This window comes from Lissotriton vulgaris, chromosome 2_1, assembly GCF_964263255.1.
Source record: "Lissotriton vulgaris chromosome 2_1, aLisVul1.2, whole genome shotgun sequence".
Classification (NCBI taxonomy): domain Eukaryota; kingdom Metazoa; phylum Chordata; class Amphibia; order Caudata; family Salamandridae; genus Lissotriton; species Lissotriton vulgaris.
The window spans coordinates 1,442,319,241-1,442,331,422 of NC_141687.1; the positions used below are offsets into that span (position 1 = coordinate 1,442,319,241).

The 12,182-nt window shown below is 46.1% G+C and overlaps 1 protein-coding gene across 1 annotated transcript in view; it reads left to right on the forward strand.

The window, feature by feature from the left end:
• LOC147732725 (NXPE family member 1-like) overlaps positions 1-12,182 on the forward strand; it is a 98,810-nt gene that overhangs the window by 24,789 nt on the left and 61,839 nt on the right. The window lies entirely within an intron of this gene.

Sequence of the window (12,182 nt, forward strand, 5' to 3'; positions counted from 1 at the left end):
ACTTTTGGGAGGCGTTCCTGCGCAGGAATGCCCTCCCCTGCGCCGGAAAGCCTCCTGGTGGTGCAGGGCTTTACAACGTGACGCATCTCTCAGATGCACCACGTTGTTAATACCCAGCACCATGACGCATCTTTTGTGCTGCCGCTGCGTCTCAAAAGGTCTCGGTAGAGGGTCGGAGTGGTGAATCAGAGGGTGGCAGTGATGAACCAGAGGGTGACAGTGATGAACCAGAGGGTGGCAGGGGTGAACCAGAGGGTGACAGTGCTGAACCAGAGGGTGGCAGTGCTAAACCAGAGGGTGGCAGGGGTGAACCAGAGGATGGCAGTGATGAACCAGATGGGGGCAGGGGTGAACCAGAGGGTGGCAGTGGTGAACCATAGGGTAGCATGGGTGAACCAGAGGATGGCAGTTGTGAACCAGAGAGTCGCAGTGGTGAACGAATGGGTGGCAGTGGTAAACCAGAGGGTGACTGTGGTTAACCAGAGGGTGGCAGTGGTGAACCAGAGGTGCTGTGATGAACCAGAGGGTGGCAGTGGTGAACCAGAGGGTGGCAGGGGTGAACCAGAGGATGGCAGTGGTGAACCAGAGGGTGGCAGTGCTGAACCAGAGGGTAACAGTGGTTAACCAGAGGGTGACAGTGGTGAACCAGAGGTGCTGTGATGAACCAGAAGGTGGCAGTCATGAACCAGAGGGTGGCAGTGGTGAACCAGAGGGTGACAGTGCTGTACCAGAGGGTGGCAGGGGTGAACCAGAGGTGCTGTGATGAACCAGAGGGTGGCAGTCGTGAACCAGAGGGTGACAGTGGTGAACCAGAGGGTGACAGTGCTGTACCAGAGGGTGGCAGGGGTGAACCAGAGGGTGCTGTGATGAACCAGAGGGTGGCAGTGGTGAACCAGAGGGTGGCAGGGATGAACCAGAGGGTGGCAGTGGTGAACCAGAGGGTGGCATTGCTGAACCAGAGGGTGGCAATGGTTAACCAGAGGGTGGCAGTGGTGAACCAGAGGTGCTGTGATGAACCAGAGTGTGGCAGTGGTGAACCAGTAGGTGACAGTGCTGTACCAGAGGGTGGCAGGGGTGAACCATGGGGTGCTGTGATGAACCAGAGGGTGACAGTGGTGAACCAGAGGGTGGCAGGGGTGAACCAGATGGTGGCAGTGGTGAACCAGAGGGTCGCAGTGCTGAACCAGAGGGTGACAGGGGTTAACCAGAGGGTGGGAGTGGTGAACCAGAGGTGCTGTGATGAACCAGAGGGTGGCAGTCATGAACCAGAGGGTGGCAGTGGTGAACCAGAGGGTGACAGTGCTGTACCAGAGGGTGGCAGGGGTGAACCAGAGGTGCTGTGATGAACCAGAGGGTGGCAGTTGTGAACCAGAGGGTGGCAGTGGTAAACCAGAGGGTGACAGTGGTTATCCAGAGGGTGGCAGTGGTTAACCAGAGGAGCTGTGATGAACCAGAGGCTGGCAGTCGTGAACCAGAGGGAGGCAGTGGTGAACCAGAGGGTGACAGTGCTGAACCAGAGGGTGGCAGTGGTGAACCAGAGGGTGGCAGTGATGAACCAGAGGGTGGCAGTGGTCAACCAGAGGTGCTGTGCTATACACGACCGCATGGGTAACTTCGTAATGCAAGCGGCCTGCGAACACGCAAAAACCCCACAAACATGCAAAAAACTAATCCCCGCGAACACGCAAAAAAAACAGCGAACACGCAATAAACCCCGCGAACACGCAAAAAACAAAAATCCGCAAATTCGCACAAATTCGCGGATTTTGCGGATTGCAAATTCAATTTCGCATGAATTCGCGGAATTTCGCCCATACTTACTCATCATCCCTCTGTCTTGAATAATTTACCAACTCAGGACGTAGTTACAAATAGCGTTGTCCAAGACTCTAATAACATACATGCAAACCTAGGTAAAGGTGGTCCTCCTTCTATCCGCCAAGTTCCCTCACTAAACACACTTAAGTCCCACCAAGTGAAAGAGTCCTTCCAGTTTATACCAGAGGCTGTACCATTAGTTCTTGTCCTGGCCAATGCTCCCCAATTGGGACCAGGCCAAGTTGAATCATCAGCCACTTTAATTGACAAAGCACGGCATTGGCTGACTAACAACATGAAGATATCTGGTAGGGGTGGCCAGGAATTAGCTAGGGAAATTATCATGGCAATAAGGGTGCCATGGGTGGGTCATCACAAGAAATGATTTGGGGGAGATTGTATAGCTATTAATTTCTCTAATCCTGAAGTGTTACCAAATGTGCTGGCAAACCTACTCCCACCGCAACAAAGGGGCTCTGCAATAATACCATTAACCTTAGAATTCTTCTACGACAGGACATGGTGTTTAAGGAGAACTATGAGTATTAGGCCAAATTGTCTGTCTGCATGTCCCCCATGTTGGAGGGGGACTCCACCTTGTTGGATAGTTTTGTCCTGAGGAACCGTTTTGGAGCCTTAACTGACATGGAGGAATGCGACTGACTTCAGGCTGATATTAGTAACACACTGGGTAAGACCTTATTTAACATCCAAGTATGTGAGCACCAAGTGCAAGGTAATATGGCTGCTAACCAAGATAACACGTTGTCTAACGCCAACTTGTTTAGTATACCAACTAATGATAAGGATATCCAGGAATTTGACATTCCTTTACTGGCTCACCCCAATCCTATTTTAGACCCAGGTGTTTGTGGTAAGACCGTACTTCCTGATATTATCCCAACCCCTACAACTACCACTGCCCGGCCGATACCAGAGAGTGTGGCTGAGATCCCAGTAAGTATAGCGAGGCCCTTTAATGTCAATACGGCCCTCAAGATTACAGAAAATGTGTCCCTACTCTCATGGAACATTGCAGGCACTGGTAACAAACTATTGTCCCCGAATTGATGCAGATTTATAGACCAATATGACATATGTCTTTTCCAGGAGTCTTGGTCAGTGAGCCCTGTTTTTCATGTGGGTTTTCTTACGTCCCAGCAACAAAAAAAGGATGCCCTGCAGGTGGCTTGGTGGTCTGGGTCCGCCAGAGTTTATGCTGCAAAGTTCAGCAAATGTGGTCCCCAGTTAATGATATCATGATGGTTAAGCTTGAATGGAGCAATGACCGCTGGTTGGCCATTTTTAATGACTATGCTAAAGGGCTAAATGGGGGGCACACTTCTGAGATAATATCCTCTCTCGACTCTCAACTAGATGCTCTACCACATCAAATCGCTACTATTGTGCCCGGAGATTTTAATACTACTTTCGAACCTCTCGGCCAAGAAGATCAGGAACTATCTGTAGATCAAGATACTAGATGGGGTATCCCCAAACTTGATATTCCTGCTTTAAAAAGGTGGTCAGTAGTCGCAATCCAATTAAAAGCTATGTGTTTGGAAAGAGGCCTTAGAGCGGCAAATGGGCGAACTCCTTCTGACCAGCGGGGAGCAAATACATTTGATAATGGACGCAATAGTAGCTGTATTGACTACCTGCTGGTTGATCTAAGACTATGGTATAGTCTAGTGGATATGGTTATTACACCCCGACTGGAAAGTTACCATAACCCCCTTTGTTCGTCATTTTTAATTGAAAAGGGATATAGAAAGGACTCGCCACAGGGAGGGGTTTCAACACTTTACATCTTTGCTTCTAACAACATGCATCATGTCAAATGAAATACACTGATTGAAAATCCAGCCAAATTGGCTGTACTTAAAGCAGAGGTTGCGAGCCAACTGACCAACTTAAATATTCAAACCAATGGCTTGGATTTTCCCCAAACCATGGTAGAGGCTCACTCCCGTCTCTTTTCTAGCCTAAAAAGCTATTTTCACAAGAAATAAAAAAGAGCAACCAGGGTACCACAACAACTGATGTAGCTAGGTGGAACAACGTGGATTGTAGACTAGCTCGCCATAAACTGAGTGTTGAATTAAGATCTAAGAACCCCGCTAAAGTAAGAGAGGCAAGGGATTCATATAGGCGCACTCAGAGGACGGCAAAAAGAGAGTGGGACGAAGATAGGTGGCAAGATTTGAAGCATGCTTGTGATGCCAAAAATTCCCAAAAATTCTGGAATATTGTTAAATGGGACAGGGGAGGACAGTTATGTCAAATTGTTAAATAATGTTGCTGCATCCCAGTGGATAGAATTTTTTAAGCCTCAGTATGCCTGCAATCTGACAGAGGATGACCACCCTACACCTCCCTATATCTTTTATGAAAACAAGGTGTTTTCCATTAAAGATGTCAGTCTAGCACTAGACTGTGTCTCAAGTGGTAGAGCCCCAGGTATGGATGGTATCCCTGTCTTTTTAAGCGATAGACCGACCTTGTGCCGGTACATTGCACTACTAGTCAAGTCAGTGGCAAAGGGAACTCCCATCCCACCTTCGTGGAAGGGAGCAGAAATAATCCCTGTTTTTAAAAAGGGAGATAAATCCCTTCCCAGTAATTACAGGCCTATTAGCTTAATAGATTGTGCCCAAAAGATAGTGGACCGATTAGTCCAAAATAAAGTCCAGTTGTGGGTAGAGTAACTCAATATATTATCTACATTCCAAGCTGGATTCCGCCCCTGCACCAGTTCTGTAGATCAGGTCTTTAATTTTATTACAATCTATTGGAGAAATGTGGTTTTGACAAAAGGTACACTTTACGCGGTATTTGTTGACCTGAAATCGGCTTTCGATTTGGTCCCTCGTTGTAAACTTTGGAGAGTCCTTGGTGAAATGGGGATGGCATCTGAGTTATTAACACTCCTGGTCCGCCTACATGAGAACAATTTTGCGAGGATCAGATGTGGGGCACAGGGTGAGGTTACCGATTCATTCCCTGTCGAACGTGGTGTTCGGCAGGGATGTCGCTTGGCTCCCACCCTATTTTCCTTATACATCAATGGAATAGTGGACCACCTCTCTAGATCCCCCACTGATTCCCCAGTCTTGGCTGGGGTTCGCGTACCTGTCCTCATGTTTGCCGACGACACCCAGATCATCTCCCGGACCCCAGATTGGCCTGCAGAAGGCTGTAAACGCATTTGGGGAATTTTGTTCTTCTTGCGGGCTTGAGGTCAACACTACAAAAACAAAGTTCATGTCCTTTAACCAGAATAAACCTTTCAAGGGCAAAATCCTTTTGAATAACACTCCCTTAGAACAAAAGGATGCCTTCACCTACCTATGTATTATGCTCCAGAACAACATGGGATGGAAAGCCACATGGACATGACTATTTTAAAATATCATCAGCTTGTAGGTGTATTAAATTCCAAATATAAATCCTCTTTCACTAAACCAATAACTCCAGCTTTGGAAATATATACAACTAAAGTGAGAAGCTCTGCCCTTTATGGAGCAGAATTATGGGGATTCAGCAACTTGAGTCACCTCCAAAAAGCTGAAAACAAATTCCTACGTGGCTTAATTGGTGTCCCTCAAAGTACCCCGACGGTGCCGCTTCTGCAAGACCTAGGCAGGAAAAATGTGGTGGATCTGGTAAGGCTACGCCCACTCTTGCATTGGAGGCGAATCTGGACCACCCCTGAACTTGTACATTATGCCCAGGGACTGAAGGGCGTGATTCTAGTAGATCGCTTCCACAAAATCCAGTGGTTAAAAGACTTAAGGTCTCTCCTGGTAAAGTTGGACTTGAGACTATTTTGGGAGGAACCAGAAACAGCAATTTTCCCCATAAAAAAACAGTTGAAAGATAAATATTGGGAAATGGTCCGTTTCCTAATCCACAAATCTTGGCCATACTGTGAAGCATACTGGGACACAATTGAGAGTCCTATTGATCGAAAACTGTACTTTCAATTCAGTATAGGAACCATACCAATAAAAGGTTTTATCCATAAATAGGCTCCCACCTCAGAAGAAAACTGTCATAATTGCATAGACATGGCGGAGACCATAGCCCATCTATTATTTGTATGTCCTCTTTATACAGCCACACGACGTAAATGGTTGAGACCTATTTTTGTTCTTCCCTGGGCACTCAGAGGGGTGCAGAAGCTCTAAGGATACTAGAATCTGATTGCTCTCCCCACATAGCTATTGCTCTAGCTAAATTTTTAAGGTGGTCTTGGATTATTCGGGCACATACTTCATTGCCAATTGCTGCTAATTTGTTATAATGCCCTATTCTTATTCCAGTGCTTTGTTTTGATGAAGTAATTTTAAACATATACTATGTATGAGATTTTTAATAGTGCTTGTAATTCGACAGTATAAATTGGAATTGAATACTTTTTTAAATTTTGTGTATTCTATATGTGTTATTTATTGTGTATTGTGATAGTTTTGTGTATTGTATGTGCTTTTATGACTTACTGTTGAATAAATCTTTTTGAATTGAATTGTAATTCACCTAAATTACTTCCATCACTTTAGGGCTTTCAAAATAACTTTAAGAATAGAGTGGCCACCACACCAATTATCTACATTCCACATATTGTAGGTGGAAAAAACCATGGAGTAGAACATCATAGGTTATACCTACAAAGTTCAAGATAGAAATAAGGTGGAATGGAAATCTATTGCCTAAATTAACGGCACCCTGGGAGAAAAAGGCAATTATGACTTAGTTGACCCACACAATGTAAAACACGAATTCCAAAGATTTTACCACCAACTAATTGGAAGCATTCTTAAGGTAGATCAAAGCAATAATGAACATCTTGAACTGCAGTTAATACCTTAAGCAAGGTGAGATGGGGGTCACAGCAGCACTTACCAGGGGTGCTGCACCGCCAACAAAGGATTTCATCACCCTGCATACAGCCGCGGCGCTCTCTGCCATCGAGCGCCGCTGCAGAGACCGGGACTCGGGGACCAAAGGACCACAACCCCCAGCATCCCTAGCGGCCGGAAGCCGCGCACCGAGAGTTGGCGCTAGGCGGCGCATAAACTGCAGCACCACCCCCGGCAGAGCGAGGTCACAGCAGCACTTACCAGGGGTGCCGCAACGCCAACAAAGGATTTCATCACCCTGCATACAGCCGTGGCGCTCTCTGCCATCGAGCACCGCTGCAGAGACCGGGACTCGGGGACCAAAGGACCACAACCCCCAGCATCCCTAGCGGCCGGAAGCCACGCACCGAGAGTTGGCGCCAGGCGGCGCATAAACTGCAGCACCACCCCCGGCAGAGTGGGGGTCACAGCAGCACTTACTTGGGGTGCCGCACCGCCAACAAAGGATTTCATCACCCTGCATACAGCCGCGGCGCTCTCTGCCATCGAGCGCCACTGCAGAGACCGGGACTCGGGGACCAAAGGACCACAACCCCCAGCCACCGAGAGTTGGCGCCAGGCGGCGCATAAACTGTAGCACCACCCCCCGCGACACGGGAGCCGCCCGGGAGAAGCCCGGGACAAGGGTGGGACAGTCTACGGCAGTCCACGGCAGGACCAGGCAGGGCTGGGCCACCCATCGTACATCTGCTGCTAAAATGGGTAAGCGCAAAAATGGAGCCACAGTGGATGATGGTGGGAAGAAGGCTAAAGTTGCAAAACAATCTGACTCCATTATGTCTTATCTTACCTCCGCGGTTGGGGCATTATCAAAGGAAATTGCTACAGCACAGCAAGAACTGGGCTTATTAACCGAGTCTTCCACTACAACTGTACTAACCCCGCAAGTCATCCCCTTAGAGCCTGATGTTATCATCATGAAACCCACTACTGCTACTGTTCCTAGTCTGCCTCAAACTTGCGCACCCCAAACTCTGCTACCCACAGTAACTTTGGACCTACCTGGTAGCCCAAAACCAACCTCGAAAAAGAGAAAGAAGGGCGAGGGTGACTCAGAAGTTAGAAAAGGGGTGGAGGAGACTTTGAAGGATCACCTTGAGGCTCTCTTCGAAGAACGAATTGAACCCCTTTTAGTGGGCATTACGAAGGACATAGTTGATACTATGAACACATGCCTTGAAGGATTGTTAAATAAATGCGTCCTGATAGACGAACTAGTGAAAAAATTTGATAGCACGTCTAAGGGTGTAATACAGGGCCCAGAACGCCAAAGTAAACAGCAGACAACATCAACATTATCAGTGCCTACTACAGATCCTATGGCAGTGCACAATGTAGGGTCAAGAAAACCCCAACCTCTCATATCTACCACCCCACAGGAGGTTCCCCCATCACTACGGGAGCCTACGCACTTAGAAAGCAAGATCCATCTAAACTTGCCCCCAGCAGTAGTACCCTTTGTGGCAGTTTTTATAGGGGTGCCCCCGCTAAGTAAAGGCGAGGTTGAATCCACTGCTACACTCATAGGAAAGGCAAAAAAATGGTGTGATGACTCTAGTAGTGGCGATTCTAACACGTCTTCCAGTATTATTTTGGCTAGAAGGGGGGGGTGGGTGGGGAAGCGAGCCAAAACTGTGAAAGGTGACTGTGTGGTGATAAATTTTGATAATGCTCATTGCCCAATTAATCTGTTCTGGGATGGATCAGACATACGTGAGAACGATAGCCTCAGGGCGGTTCCCTTAGGGTTTTTTTATCCCCCGCAAACCCGTTTTAACTCATATATGAATGTACCACCCAACATAGAGCCAGTGGGTAAGGGGTGGCAAACAGTAACCAGGAAAGGGAGACTATATAGACCTACACATTATAATGAAGGCCTAAGCCTGGATCTGGTAAACCGTTTCAATCCCTTAACTGATCTAAACACAAATGACTGACTACCAGCCCCAATAGCGACACCAATACAAATAAACTCTGAGATGGTGGCTCCATCCCCATGTACATTCCTGACTTGGAATGTGGCAGGGACGAGAGCTAAAAAGACAGACCCAACTTGGGTAAATCAAATCTCTAAATATAAGGTGATAGCTATTCAAGAAACTTGGGACACCTCACCAACCTTCTTCCTAGATGGTTTCTTAAGTTTCACAACACCAGCAAGCTCTAGCAATGCTGGGAGAGCGAAAGGGGGGCTTATTATACTTTTTTCTTTAGATTTAGTAGGGACTTTTAATCAGCTGGTCTCAGGCTCTCCAAACATCTTGGCAATAGAATGGGCAGTTTCCCCAGGGTGTATCATACTCGTAATCAACTTTTATAACGCCTGGGGAGGACAAACTGAAACTGACCATGTGGATCATTTGGAGAACTTTATTAACGACTACAGTCAAAATACACATATTACTTTTGAAATTCTTTTAATGGGTGATTTGAATAGTCATAAATGTAAACTACCGTGCCACCCAGGTGATGCAGAGGCTCCAAATGGAGCTGGCATCCCTCACTTCGAACATACTAAAACAGGGGAGGCACTTGAATTACTGCTTGCTAGCTTTAATATGTATGAACCATATAAAACTGCAATAAATGAGATGGTACCCACTTACAAAGGCTCAATCAATGGGTCAATAATTGATTACATATTCATTTCCGTAGGCCTCACTTTAAAGGTAAGAGATTATAAAGCATCCACCTCACCCCATAGTGATCACAACTCTCTGTCGATTGAGATACACTGGAGTGACTTATGGCGTAAACAAGTGGGACAATCCCGGGTTTGCACCATGGCGGTGCCCAGTAATCAGGGCAGACGGCCTAAATGGGGCAAGGTTGTGGAGGAAAAGTTTATGGACACTTTACTGCCCAAAATTGAGGGACCACTGGAAATTTGTATGGATCAAACTACTTCAAATCTACAAATTATTACAGCTTTTACCTCCTTTTTGATTGACCTCCTGGAGATCGCCATGAAGAGTAACTATTTTGTTTTCAAACAACAATTCTATCTACAATGTAAAGGAGTAGCAATGGGAGCGACTTATGCCCCGAGCTTGGCGAATTTATACATGGATCAGTATGAGGAACATCACTTGTATACAGAATAGAATCCATTCATCAACTCCATATCGATATGGTATCATTACATCGATGATGTGATCATGATTTGGACGGGCTCTGAAGCTGACTTAAAAGACTTCTTTCTCTGGCTTAATGCAAGGTGCAAAGACATACAATTCACCATAAGCTATGACAAAAGGAGCATTGCATTTCTGGATCTTCTGTTTAAAACAGAGGATGGTCTAATAATTTGTGATCTCTATAGGAAACCCATGGAGAGAAACACCATACTGAAATATGATTCCCATCACCCACGGAATCTACGTGACAATTTGCCATTTGGTCAGTATCTGCGGATTAGGCGTAATTGCACCAAAAAATCAGACTTCTGCGATGAATGTGAGACACTCACTAAACGCCTACGTGAACGTGGCTATCCATCAGGACTCTTAAAGCGGGCTAAGAAAAGAGCCTGGTATTGCCCAAGAGAAGAACTAATGACCCCCAAAGACAAAAAATCCAACGCCGCTGGCCTAGTCTGTGTTACCACCTTCCACTCAAGGAGCAACGTTATGAAGAAAACAATAAAGAAATACTGGAACTTGGTGGCATCTGAACTCAATACCGATGTGACTCCACTTTTTGCATTTAAAAGGGGTAGGAATATAAAAGATAATGTGGTTAAAGCCTTCTTGGAACCACCCAAACCAGCAACCCTCAGAGACCATCTGGGTCTACCTCCTATAAAAGGACACTTTAGATGTGGTACCTGCAAAGCATGCCCTCTGTGCATGGATGGACCATCATTTGCTTACAACAACAAGACATATACTTTGCCTATCCTGACAAACTGCAATACTTCCAACGTCATATATATCATCCTATGTCCATGCAATAAACCCTACGTGGGACAGACGACACAGAAAGTGAAGGCCTGCATACTGCAACATATGAGCAGGATTCGGTGCAAGGTGCAGGGTGCACCCATGGTAGACCATTTTGTAACTCAAAATCATGATCCTGAAATTATGCGCTGGCGCATCCTAGAGAAAATCAATGCAAACCCAAGAGGGGGGTCTCTGTCCACTACACTGAGCAGAAAGGAGTGCAAATGGATCCATACATTGAACTCTGTGAGTCAGGGATTGAATGAACACAAGGAAATTTCAAAACAGATAGCCTTACTGTAAGCGGGGTACACTTATCCCCTGAGAGACTAAATATGGACCTTTTTTCCCCTGCTTCCTTGTTCTCGAAATTGCCAATGATTGATGCATTTCTTTATGTTGCAATTTTATAATCGCTATCCCTTTACTGTGATCATAACATATGGTAACACATGAATGTTGATTTGGTTTAAACATGAATTCTGCTTAGAACCACCCACCCCCCTTGGAAAATGTATATTTGGTTTAAACATGAATTCTGCTCAGAACCACCCACCCCCATTGGAAAATGTATTCTTGGATGCTGTTTCCCAAGTTTGAATTTTTGTGATAATAATTCACTTGAATTGCGTTAATTGTCCTTCACCTTAATTCACAAGCCTATGACAGCATGGGCCAGATATAGTGCAGCTCCTGCAGTTACTCATGTAGCAAACGCCCTCGAAGTTTTGAGCATGACGTTTCACCTTCCTACGCCCCCTGTTTGATCGTATGTTGCTTAGTAACCGACGCTTCGTGCGTCCACGAGGAGACAAGTCTTACGTCTCCTCAGCCCACGCCTCCTCTCTGATTGGACAAGTCGGTGTTTGTCATAACTTCCGACTCGGGTTGCCTGGCTACAAGCATATTTAACGTCCCGGGCTCAGGTTTCTCAGTTCGAGCATTTTCCCGGACAGCTCGTTTGGCGCTCATTCCTGTTCGCTAACACTTATTTCTGAAAATACTGCACCGAGGGTAAGTGATCCTATCTGCTGTTTTGAACTAATCTCTATGGACCTCGGACCTCAGACTTTTACCGAGACTAATCCGAACCACTGAGGCATTACCTTGGCTGTTTTAAATAAATCTCTCTAGACCTCGGATCTCGGACTTGCACCGAGTTTAATCTAAATCACCTAGGCACTACTCTTGCCAGCTCAAAATCACTTAGGCACTTCCTAAATATTTTCCTCCCTTCCAATAGTAATCCCCAAGGTTAAACCAGGGTAACTTAATTAAGCTTATAACCAAGGCACTTCGATCTTTATTCTAAAATCACCTAGGCACTTTTGAAATTTGCCCCTCCATTATTGATCTGTACTAATTATGTGGTCATAACAATTCAACTCCACATGGTCTAAATAGTTCCTTTCCATCTAGGTTGACCGACGGGCTTCCCTCTGGAACCACTTACCGATCGACCGATCCCTTTGTAAGTAACCTTGAGCGACTCTTG